This window comes from Xiphias gladius, chromosome 7 (assembly GCF_016859285.1).
Source record: "Xiphias gladius isolate SHS-SW01 ecotype Sanya breed wild chromosome 7, ASM1685928v1, whole genome shotgun sequence".
NCBI classification, from domain to species: domain Eukaryota; kingdom Metazoa; phylum Chordata; class Actinopteri; order Istiophoriformes; family Xiphiidae; genus Xiphias; species Xiphias gladius.
In genome coordinates, this window is record NC_053406.1 from 7,814,294 (window position 1) to 7,824,006 (window position 9,713).

Consider the following 9,713-nt stretch of genomic DNA (forward strand, 5'->3'; position numbering starts at 1 on the left):
CAAAGCTTACAACAGCACGATGGAAAAAAAGAACTGAGAATTCAACACATACTTGTTGAGAGACATTGGTGCCAGAACTTTCTGGCCTGACAAATGAGAATAGAAGGGTATTGCAAAATGTTCACACAAGGACTCCTGGGTGTTAATGTCCTTCCTGCTCACGATATTGGCCATGTCATGATTTCACATTTAATTATTATTATTTCTGAAACTGAGAGAACCCATTATATCAATAATCTTGAGCAACTATTGAGTATTCTCTATGAAATTTACAAAGGCGTAAGATAAGGCACAATACTAATATAACCATCTAATAGATAACATAAGGGACTGGACAGCTTTATGGATCACAAACAGCTCAATGTTAGAGGAAGATTAGTGTCTTCTTGTGAACAACTAAGCCAAGCAGTTGTCACAGCAGCTTGAAATATCAAAAGACATACATTAAACCTTGTATCAAAAATGCACGCTCCAGGGCTGTGGCATGCCAGGTAGTGAGCAGTGCTGCTGTAGCTCACAGCCAGCTGGGAAAAAAAATAATTATTTTGAGGAGACATACTTTGCAAACTTGCTGACAGTGACAAATAAACAGAAGTAGTAGAGTTGGGGGGACGGTACAAGAACATCCAGACAATTTGACACTTCTCATCTCACTGCTCATCAAACTAAAAAAAAAATTATAGGTAAGACATAATCCAAGGAAAAAATTTATCTAATCACAGTCCATCAGCATCTGCAAATTAGAAAATTGACAGCAGGAAGAGGAACTGCCATGACTGAAATTCATTTCCATTATTAGAGCAAAACAAAATGAAAACTGACTGGAGAAAAGACAGAAATCCACCTTTGTCATTTCATTGCAGATGAAACAACAGAGGTTTAAGTGGGTCAAGTGAAATGTGCAAATATCGCTCATTTTTCATCTGGAGATAAAAATAATCTTTAAGGATTCGGTTTCCTCTTATAGTATGAAGCAACCTTAATGGGCTGAAGAAAGGTTTGATTCCTAAGCAAAGGCACTTTCATTGTGAAGTGTATTTGGTTTGATGCATAAGTATAAGATGGCTTGTGGTTGCAGGAACAAAATTGATCAAAGCAAGGTGGCTACAGAAAACAATCAATCCGTATTAGAAGCTTTATGGAGCCTTGTGGATGAAGGGGTTGGTCATTACTGCTTTCAGTTTTTTCAGGCACTGTAAATACAGTGCTCCTCCAATGAGGCCTCACCCATCAACATGGATGAATGATGAGCAGCTTTTATTTAGGTTTCATCTATTAGGTGTCAAGTGCAAAGGTGGGAGTGTTCCTAATGCCTAATGCATGTGTTTTGGGATATGAGGAATGGACCACCCAGACATGTGTGTTGGTGCAGAGGCATTAAGGAAATGGGCAAACTTCACAAATAGAAACTACCGCGGTTGCCCTTTTAGAAGTTTGAAGCCAGAACCTGCCTGCTGTGAGGTGACAGTGCTAACCTCTGATGTACCATGCCACTGTTTAGGCAGCTGACAGTGTGTGGGTTTGAATAATTAGCACTTTTAAGACTGGATGACACTGACTCATGTCTGCTTAATGTATCTTTTTAACCACACTTTCTCATCAACTTCAGTATAGCCTGTGATTTCAGATGTCTGGAGGGAAATTGAGAGGAAGCTGTCCGTACACGAAGAGTGCCAGGCTATGAAGAGCCAATAGAATGGACATGTATGGGAAGGCCAGAGCTGAACGTCAGTGTCCATGATGCCAACGCAAACTTTCAAGCTAACTAGAATCCATAAATTACTGCTAAATGCTGGGGACCATGAATGCCTGAAACAAAATTTGTCTCAATCCATCAAGTAGATATTGAGATATTTTACTGGAAAAGTAAAAATTTTGGCCTGCTGGTGGCACTAGACAAAAAGTCAAGAGATCAATAATATCAGTAAGTATCATCCTCTGGGGACCATGAATGTCTGACAAATTTCATGGCAATCCATCTAGTCCTTGTCCAGATATTTCAGTCTGGACCAAAGACACAGACTGATATTACCATCCATAAACCCCTGCGGCTAGAATGGCTAAAAATGCAAATGCAACAGTAGAATTAGTAATATACAGTGTGGTCCACTGTAGGTAGGCAGGCACGATATGCTACCCTGCATTAAAACAACCAAAGGTAAGGAGTGCAATGTTTGTGAGAGAAAGAAAGCCAGGATGAAAGGGCAAGGGGATAAAGATGGTTTTGGGGAGAGTAAGGGGTGTGAAGATGGGCACTTTGCCTGTTTTATCAAACTAATTTGAGCGTGTTGGTGTTATAACCAGCAACATCTGGATCGTATATTCAAGCCTTATATGAAGAGGCAGCTTCATAATCTCACTCTCATATGGATTTGATGTTCCTTCTTGATGATTATTAAAGCTCTGATAACAAAAGAGGACTAAGCTTTAAGCATTTGTGCCCAGCTTGCCTGCAATATCAGCAACTTCCATTAAAACGGCACGCTCCAGCTTTCCAAGCACATAATTGTTAATTCACCAAACCACTCATAAAATGGTTCATTAAGTTTTTAATGAAAAAGAAAAATGTGAGCTGGTATTTTTGGATACTTGTCTAGTAATGAAGTTAATGGTGATTTTTATACATTGAAAAAAATGTATTTGCTGAAAGAGTGTAAAGGCAATAGATATACAGTCCATTACGGCCACCTGTCAGAGCTCTCCAGCCTCTACTCAAAATACTTTTCAACCAAGGCTCCAATTCATTTAAAAAAAAAAAAAAAAAAAAAAAAAAAAAAACCCATATAGTTGAACCTATAGTATTTTATCTATGTCAATGCTTTCACAGTTGCTTTTGCTTTTGTCATGATCAGTCAACAGAAAGGGAGGTGTAGGGGCCCTGACCTGACCAAAAAAATCACAGCAGCAATCAGTCACTGAGAAGTGTTTACTTTCTACAGCAAGATACTGTATGTGTAATCACGTTTCATAGGAGCAGAGAGCATTAAGCTTTTCAGGGGATTTAAATGATTAGTTCTTTTGGCAGCAAAGTTGTAGTAGTGAAATCAGTGACTGTACTGCAATGAAAGCTAGGTGCCTTGCATTTAATGGCACGATTGTAGTGCTGCCTGGCAGAAACCTTTGGAATTTTATTTTCCCGTAACTCAACATGGTGTAGAGCTTCCTAAATCCATTTACAATCACTGTGTTTACCACTGTGAAGCTTCAAGAAAGACGAAGTAATGGCAGATGGAGCTATGTTTGGACCCCCCCTGGCCTGTCTGCCTGTTAGGGTTGAGAGAAAGTACTCTGGGGTTGGTTCCCAATCATAGGTGATACTGTAGTGCTGATACTGTGGCCTGGAAAGCAAACAGCTGACAAAGACATCCCTGGCATGCAGAGACACGGTGGGAACCATTGTTGTACCGTGTGGGCAAATACACAACTCCATTGGCTTAGTTCACTCAGGCCTCCTCAATCTAAATGTTTTTCATGACCAAAAAGAAAAGTAAAAAGTGGGTGGACTGGTATGTTTTATCAATGTGCCATCTGTATGTCTGCATGAGGGCTCTTCAACACCATCAGTGTGTTGACATTACACCAAACTCTGTCCTCTACTGTGACTGCTGTCTGAGCCCTGGAGGCAGGGCCAGGCGAGCAGGTGCCACCACTGTGAACTTGGCTTGCTGAGAGAGCAACTCAGCTCTCCTTATATGAACATTTGGCTTCTTTTCTTCTATTACTGGGATGGTTTATAGAAGCAACAAAACTGTTTTCCCAGTAGCAAAGAAGTGGTAAATACAAGCACATTGTGTCTGAAATGAATTCATATCATAAATTAACCTTAAAAAAAAAAAAAATCCTTCTCATCTTAAAAGGATTACATAATAGCTTTAAACATCTCTTGCTTAAAAGGGGTGACGCAGAAACACCTGAGGCACTGAAGATATGAAAAACAACAGAAAGGCTCATTCTCATGTTACAAAATTTACATTTTCTCAGCTACAGAAGTCAGTGTTTGAACCCTGTGGTGGTGGGTCTCAGATGGTGGGAATATTACATTTAAAAAAAAAAAAAAAAAAAAAGCACACTTGTTCTCCAGTCAAGGAGGTATTGTTGCCGTCTTTCAAAGGGGAACCTCAGCTTTGACAAAATAACTGTGCGCCTCCCAGTCTGTCTGAGTGTTGCGCTTTGAAGAGAGCTCAGGTTGCAAACTAGCAAAGTGAACCAAGTGAACCAAAGCCTCTGGTTAGCCCTCGAAATTTTAACTTCGCAAATAAGGTTTTCTGTCTGACTCTTACAGCAGGCTCTCATTTGACAACAATCTGTCACAAAAATTGGTGCATCAGGTAGTAGCCTTACACAGATTTCAGGTAAAGCTAAACAGTGAACTTGTCCACAGTGACAGGATCTGCTATGCATTGCAAATATAAAGCTTGTTTAACACAGAGGAGACTCTTTCATGAACAGCAGAGCTCCGACCTTTACGGATGATGAATGATCTACGCTCAGCCCCCCAGCCCACTCTGTTCTTTGACAGACTGAGAGCTGTGGACTGGAAGATGCTGACCAAGTCTGTGTTATTACATGTAGATAAAGAGCTGACTTGTCACTTGCTTTTGTGGATAACAAACAACAAATGATTTTCACCCTGTAAACCAATCATTCAATTTCAGATTAAATTCAGTCAGTATATTCAGCAATAAGTAAGATCACTCTTTTGAGGCAAGGTCCCCTTTATGTGGAAGCACATCACACTGACTGAAATGTCAACATCTGTTTTGAGAAACCAAGAATTTTTTTTAATTGTCTACATTTCAATGACCCCGTCAACATCCATACATCTCACCAACTCCAAACCAATCACAGAATTCGACCAGCTCATCCTGTAAAGTCTCATGTGCTGCCACTCCTCACTATCAATTCAACCCTAGGTGTTGCTAGCATGTGCTGCAAAACATGCTCTGTTAACCCTCTTCTAAGATGGTGAAAAATGTATTGGCAGAAGAAAAAATTTTTGTTGCAGTAAAGAAGCAGCATGACGTAAAGTACTGTGGAAATTATAGTACTCGACTGAGTCAAGGCTGTTATGTACACAGCCTTGCATCCATGATTTTCATTCTCATTTTCTCAAATCCTTAAATTTAATTGAGTTACCCTTTCCCATTAAACGTTTACTTTTGCTGGATATTGTAGAACCATGAAGATATCAGATTTTTTCATGTCGGTGCTGAAAATTAATTGCAAATGCTTTCAGAAGTTGTGCAAGCTCTTTGTGGAAGTGCATTATCCTTACTTGGGATAGGCATTGAAGATAAGTGCAATTGTGTGTGAGTAATACAGAGACAGGGAGGGCTGGACTTGACTTCGCTGATTCAGTGCAGCCAACAATAAACAGGTCATTTTTTACAACTCAAACCAATCATCCAGATGTGTTTTTTCTGGTATAAAAAGCTAGCAAATATCGTGGAGCATATCGCATCTATAGCGGGATGAGTATTGGGTACGTTTCCAGTTCTTGGAAGCAGCTATTTAAGGATACAGGACATAAACATAAATACATAGAGGCCGTTTTGTAAGCAGGACAAAGTAGAATGGCGGGGACACAGAATCAATACTAATCTCAAACGGGCAATAGGGTCAGCTTTTGTCTACACAGTGCTACTCTACATGTCTAATCAACAGTAACAACTAAACTCACTAGGAACTCTATTAGGAACACCTGTACACCTGCTTATTCATGCAATTATCCAATCAGCCAATCATGTGGCAGCAGTGTAATGCATAAAACAATGCAGATATAGGTCAGGAGCTTCAATTAATGTTCACATCAAACATCAGAAAAATTTGATCTCAGTGACTTCCCACTGTGGCATGATTGTTGGTGCCAGACAGGCTGATTTGAGTATTTCTAAAACTGCTGATCTCTTGAGGTCAATGGCCAGACTGGTTGGAGATGGCAGAAAGGCTACAGTAACTCACATACCCACTTTACAACTATGGTGAGATGAACAAAATGAACAAAACGTCCAACCTTGAGGCGGATGGGCTACAACAGCAGAAGACCACATCGGGTTCCACTCCTGTCAGCCAAGATCAGAAATCTGAGGCTGCAGTGGACACAGGCTCACCAAAACTGGACAGCTGAAGACAGGAAAAACGTAGCCTGTTCTGTTGAATCTTGATTTCTGCTGAGCCACACAGATGGTAGGGTCAGAATTTGCCATCAACGGACCTAGGACCTAACCCGCCTTGTGTCAACAGTCCAGGCTCGTGGTGGTGGTGTAATGTTGGTGAGGATGTTTTCTTGGCACATTTTGGGCCCTTAATGCCAAAAAATCATCGTTTGAACACCACAGCATATCTGAGTATTGTTGCTGATGCTGTGTATCCCTTTATGGCCACAGTTGACGATCTTCTAATTGCTACTTCTTGCACAATAATGCACAGCGTCACAAAGCAAAAGTCTCAAACTCCTTTCATGAACATGACAATGAGTTCAGTATACTTCAAGGGCCTCCCCAGTCACCAGATCTGAATCCATTAAAACACCTTTAGGATGTGGTAGAATCGGAAATTGGCAGCATTAACGTGCAGCTGACAAATCTGCAGTAACTATGTGATGCAATCATGTCCACATGGAGCAGAATCTTGAAAGAAATATTTCCAACATCTTGTTGAATCCATGCCATGAAGAACTGGGGCTGTTCTGAGAGCAAAGGGAGGCCCTACCCAGTATTAGTATGGTGTTCCTTGATGAGTGTACATTTCAATTAGCAGTAATATGAATGAAACTTGAAAGCAAGAAAGAAATGGTTTAAAATGTCTAAAACAGAACATATATTCAGTGGAGAAATGCCTCTACAAGATTGTGTGTGTAAAAGAGTAGGTAACCAGTAAGTGGATTATTGCTGTGAATTTAGCAAACCACATTCACATCTCCCTTTATTCTAAACTTTTTCTCTTAAAATAACATTTCTAAATCAAGGGAGATCTTCAAAGTACTTCTAAAACAAACCCAAACCTTTCTAGCATGGTTGTCCATTCTTTGAATTCACACCTCACCCATATCCCACTCTTGTCCAAGCAAATTTGAAGAACTGTATAAATGTACAGTAAACTGTATGTTATGTCAGCATTTTTCCAGAGAACCTCAAAATGTCAACTATCATATCTATCATATTTTTTTCAAAGTTTCTCAGCTGAAACAGGAGCAGGCTGAATATCAAGAGTAATATTTATTTTCCTACGTGCCGTTCAATATGACTTTCAGTGTCATGACCTGAAAACATTTTCATAGTGCTGGGTGCGCTCGAGACATGAGGCCCTCTTACTATATAGCAACATATAAAAGTACTGTATTGTAAAGCCAAAAAAACAAAAAAAAAAACAAACAAATTTAGCCCGCTGCACCCAAAAGCCCTTCAATCCCTTAATAGATGTTGTAAAAAAAATGATAAAAAGAGAAAAGCTTTGCAGTTTAATTTCTCAAGTAGTCCTGAGTCACTTGTCTGTTGAAACTCTTGACTAAACAGGTTCTAATCTCTTAAAGTAATTATTAACATGCCAGTGGGATGTAAATAAATGTCATTTTTCAACTGGAGCTCAGAACAAAAACAAATAAGTGTTATCTGTTTTTACTGGGGGTGTAGCAGTGACAGATGGGGAAGTGTTAAAACTGTCAAGAAGGATGTAATGGTTAGACACACTGGACCAAATGGGTCCTCTCCAACAGCCAAAGCCTTAAAATGATCAAAACCTACATGACATGAAAGTAATAAGTGAATGTGCACACCATAAAATCTTTCTTGGAAAGCTAATGCACCAGCAACATCCAAAAGGCAGGCAATCTTTATCCACAAAAACGAAAAAAAAAAAAAAATCATGGCGTCATGAATTATGAAAGTATGTGGCAAGAGGGCTGCAAACGAGTAAACACAAACGCATGTACAGTAAATATGAATGGATGAATGAACAAACAGCCTCTGTAGCTTTACTCGCACAATACAGCTTTACATTGCATTCATTTTTTGTGACAGATATAAATTGAGGATCGTAAACTCAGGTGAAAGAATCAGTCAATAGTTCAAAAGGGAAAACCTGGTTCACACGGGATAAAACATGGGCGTGTCCCATGTCTATGGGTGCACATGAGACCACCAGTGAGCAGTAGAACAAGTACTTAGCTTAAAGCCTGAAATCGGTAAGACAAAATAATAATAATTATAATATTAATAAATAATAATAATGACAATAATAATAATACAGGAAAGAAAGACCTCAATCCTGAGAACTTGTGAGGGATACTATTTTGCTTGCATTTGACTGTAGGTACATTACACGCATGTTAGCTAATGCTACCATAGTTACAATTCTCATTACAGAGAGCCACAAACAATTTTTAAACATATGGCATTGAGATATGCAACCACAAAAATGTTGAAATGAAAAAAAATATAGGTATCCACAAACGCCATAATAAAAACGTGATGGACATGTCAAAAAAACCCACAACGTTACACACTCACCTGTCTGGTGGCTGCTACCACTTTTCTGTGATTTCAGAGGTAGCTCAGGAGGTCCGCGGTAAAGTACAGGCTTTTGGTTTTCTTTCTCCCCGACGAGGAGCCCCCGAGATTCAAACGGGGACAACCCGTGTCAAAAGTAACGTGCGAGAGGTGAGTGGCACACCGGTAAATGCTGACAAAGCCGAAGTTTTACACTGAAAACAAAGGAGAAAGGAGCCGGGTGAGTACGGACGGTGTCAGTGGCTTCGGTCTAGCTAAAAGAAGTGCCGTCTGCTCGTCCCAGACTATGCGTCCAGTGGGTTTTTTTTTTTTTTTGCTTGTTTGTTTTTTTGTCCTCTCTGTAGGTACAGCGCGCCGCCTTGTCTCTTTGCGAGCAGCGACACATAGACACACCGGTAGAGTATTTCAACGTACTGAACGGTGGGCGGAGTGAGTGTGGGTCCTTTTATCTCCAGCCCTCCAGTTCAGCGAAAGAGCGTCACCAAGCCTACTTTCATCCCGGTCTCCGCCTTCAGGTCACATCGTTGGCCGGACTGCTTCGCCTTTGCTACCCCTTCGCGCCGTTTTACAAAAACGGCAGCTCCCAAAATTAAAACAAATTGAAGGACATTTGAGGGTTTTCGAAATTACTTGCCATTATTCCCTGCCACTATTAGCACTGTGTAGTGAGAGATACCGTGGCCACTAAACCAAACTAGCATCATCGGTTTTCCCCTAGTCGGCAGTTCGTTCGAATGCAGAAAATCCGATGTGACGTGAACGCAACAGCATGTAAATATAATCATTTAAAGAATACGTTCACTATTTTTCAAAGTCTGTCTTAAAACAACAGTCAAGTTCCAACTTTACTTGTCAGACTAGGACCGCCAAAGTCTCAAAATAGCCTCAGATAAACTTTTGAATACATTTTTACACAGTATTGAGACTGTGAATCCCCCCCATCATTTACACTGAAAGTACATTAGGAAGTGAACATGTCTAGTGTGAACAAAGTGTGTTCATATGGGCCCCTGACAGACTTAAAAAAATGTGAGGCTACCCTTTAAGCCAAAAGGGTATTTCATCAATCTGCTTAATTTCCTAACAGCGTACAGCATTTGCTGATATTGAGAGATAATGACCAAAATTAAGTCTTTATCATTAACGTGCGACAGAGAGTAAAGGTCACTTGGATGATATTTTGGTTACTTGATACACACCGTCAGA

At 40.1% G+C, this 9,713-nt stretch overlaps 1 protein-coding gene across 3 annotated transcripts in view; it reads right to left on the bottom strand.

Annotated features, from left to right (window-relative positions):
- gdpd5b (glycerophosphodiester phosphodiesterase domain containing 5b) overlaps positions 1 to 8,943 on the bottom strand; it is a 45,731-nt gene extending 36,788 nt beyond the window's left edge. For 2 of the 3 annotated variants that reach the window (XR_005707703.1, XM_040130023.1), the window contains exon 1: positions 8,508 to 8,941. The gene's annotated coding sequence lies outside the window, so the exon portion shown is untranslated. Of the gene's footprint in view, positions 1 to 8,507 lie in introns of all 3 variants that reach the window. The other variant, XM_040130022.1, reaches the window with a different exon arrangement.
- Between the last annotated feature and the right edge of the window lie 770 nt (positions 8,944 to 9,713).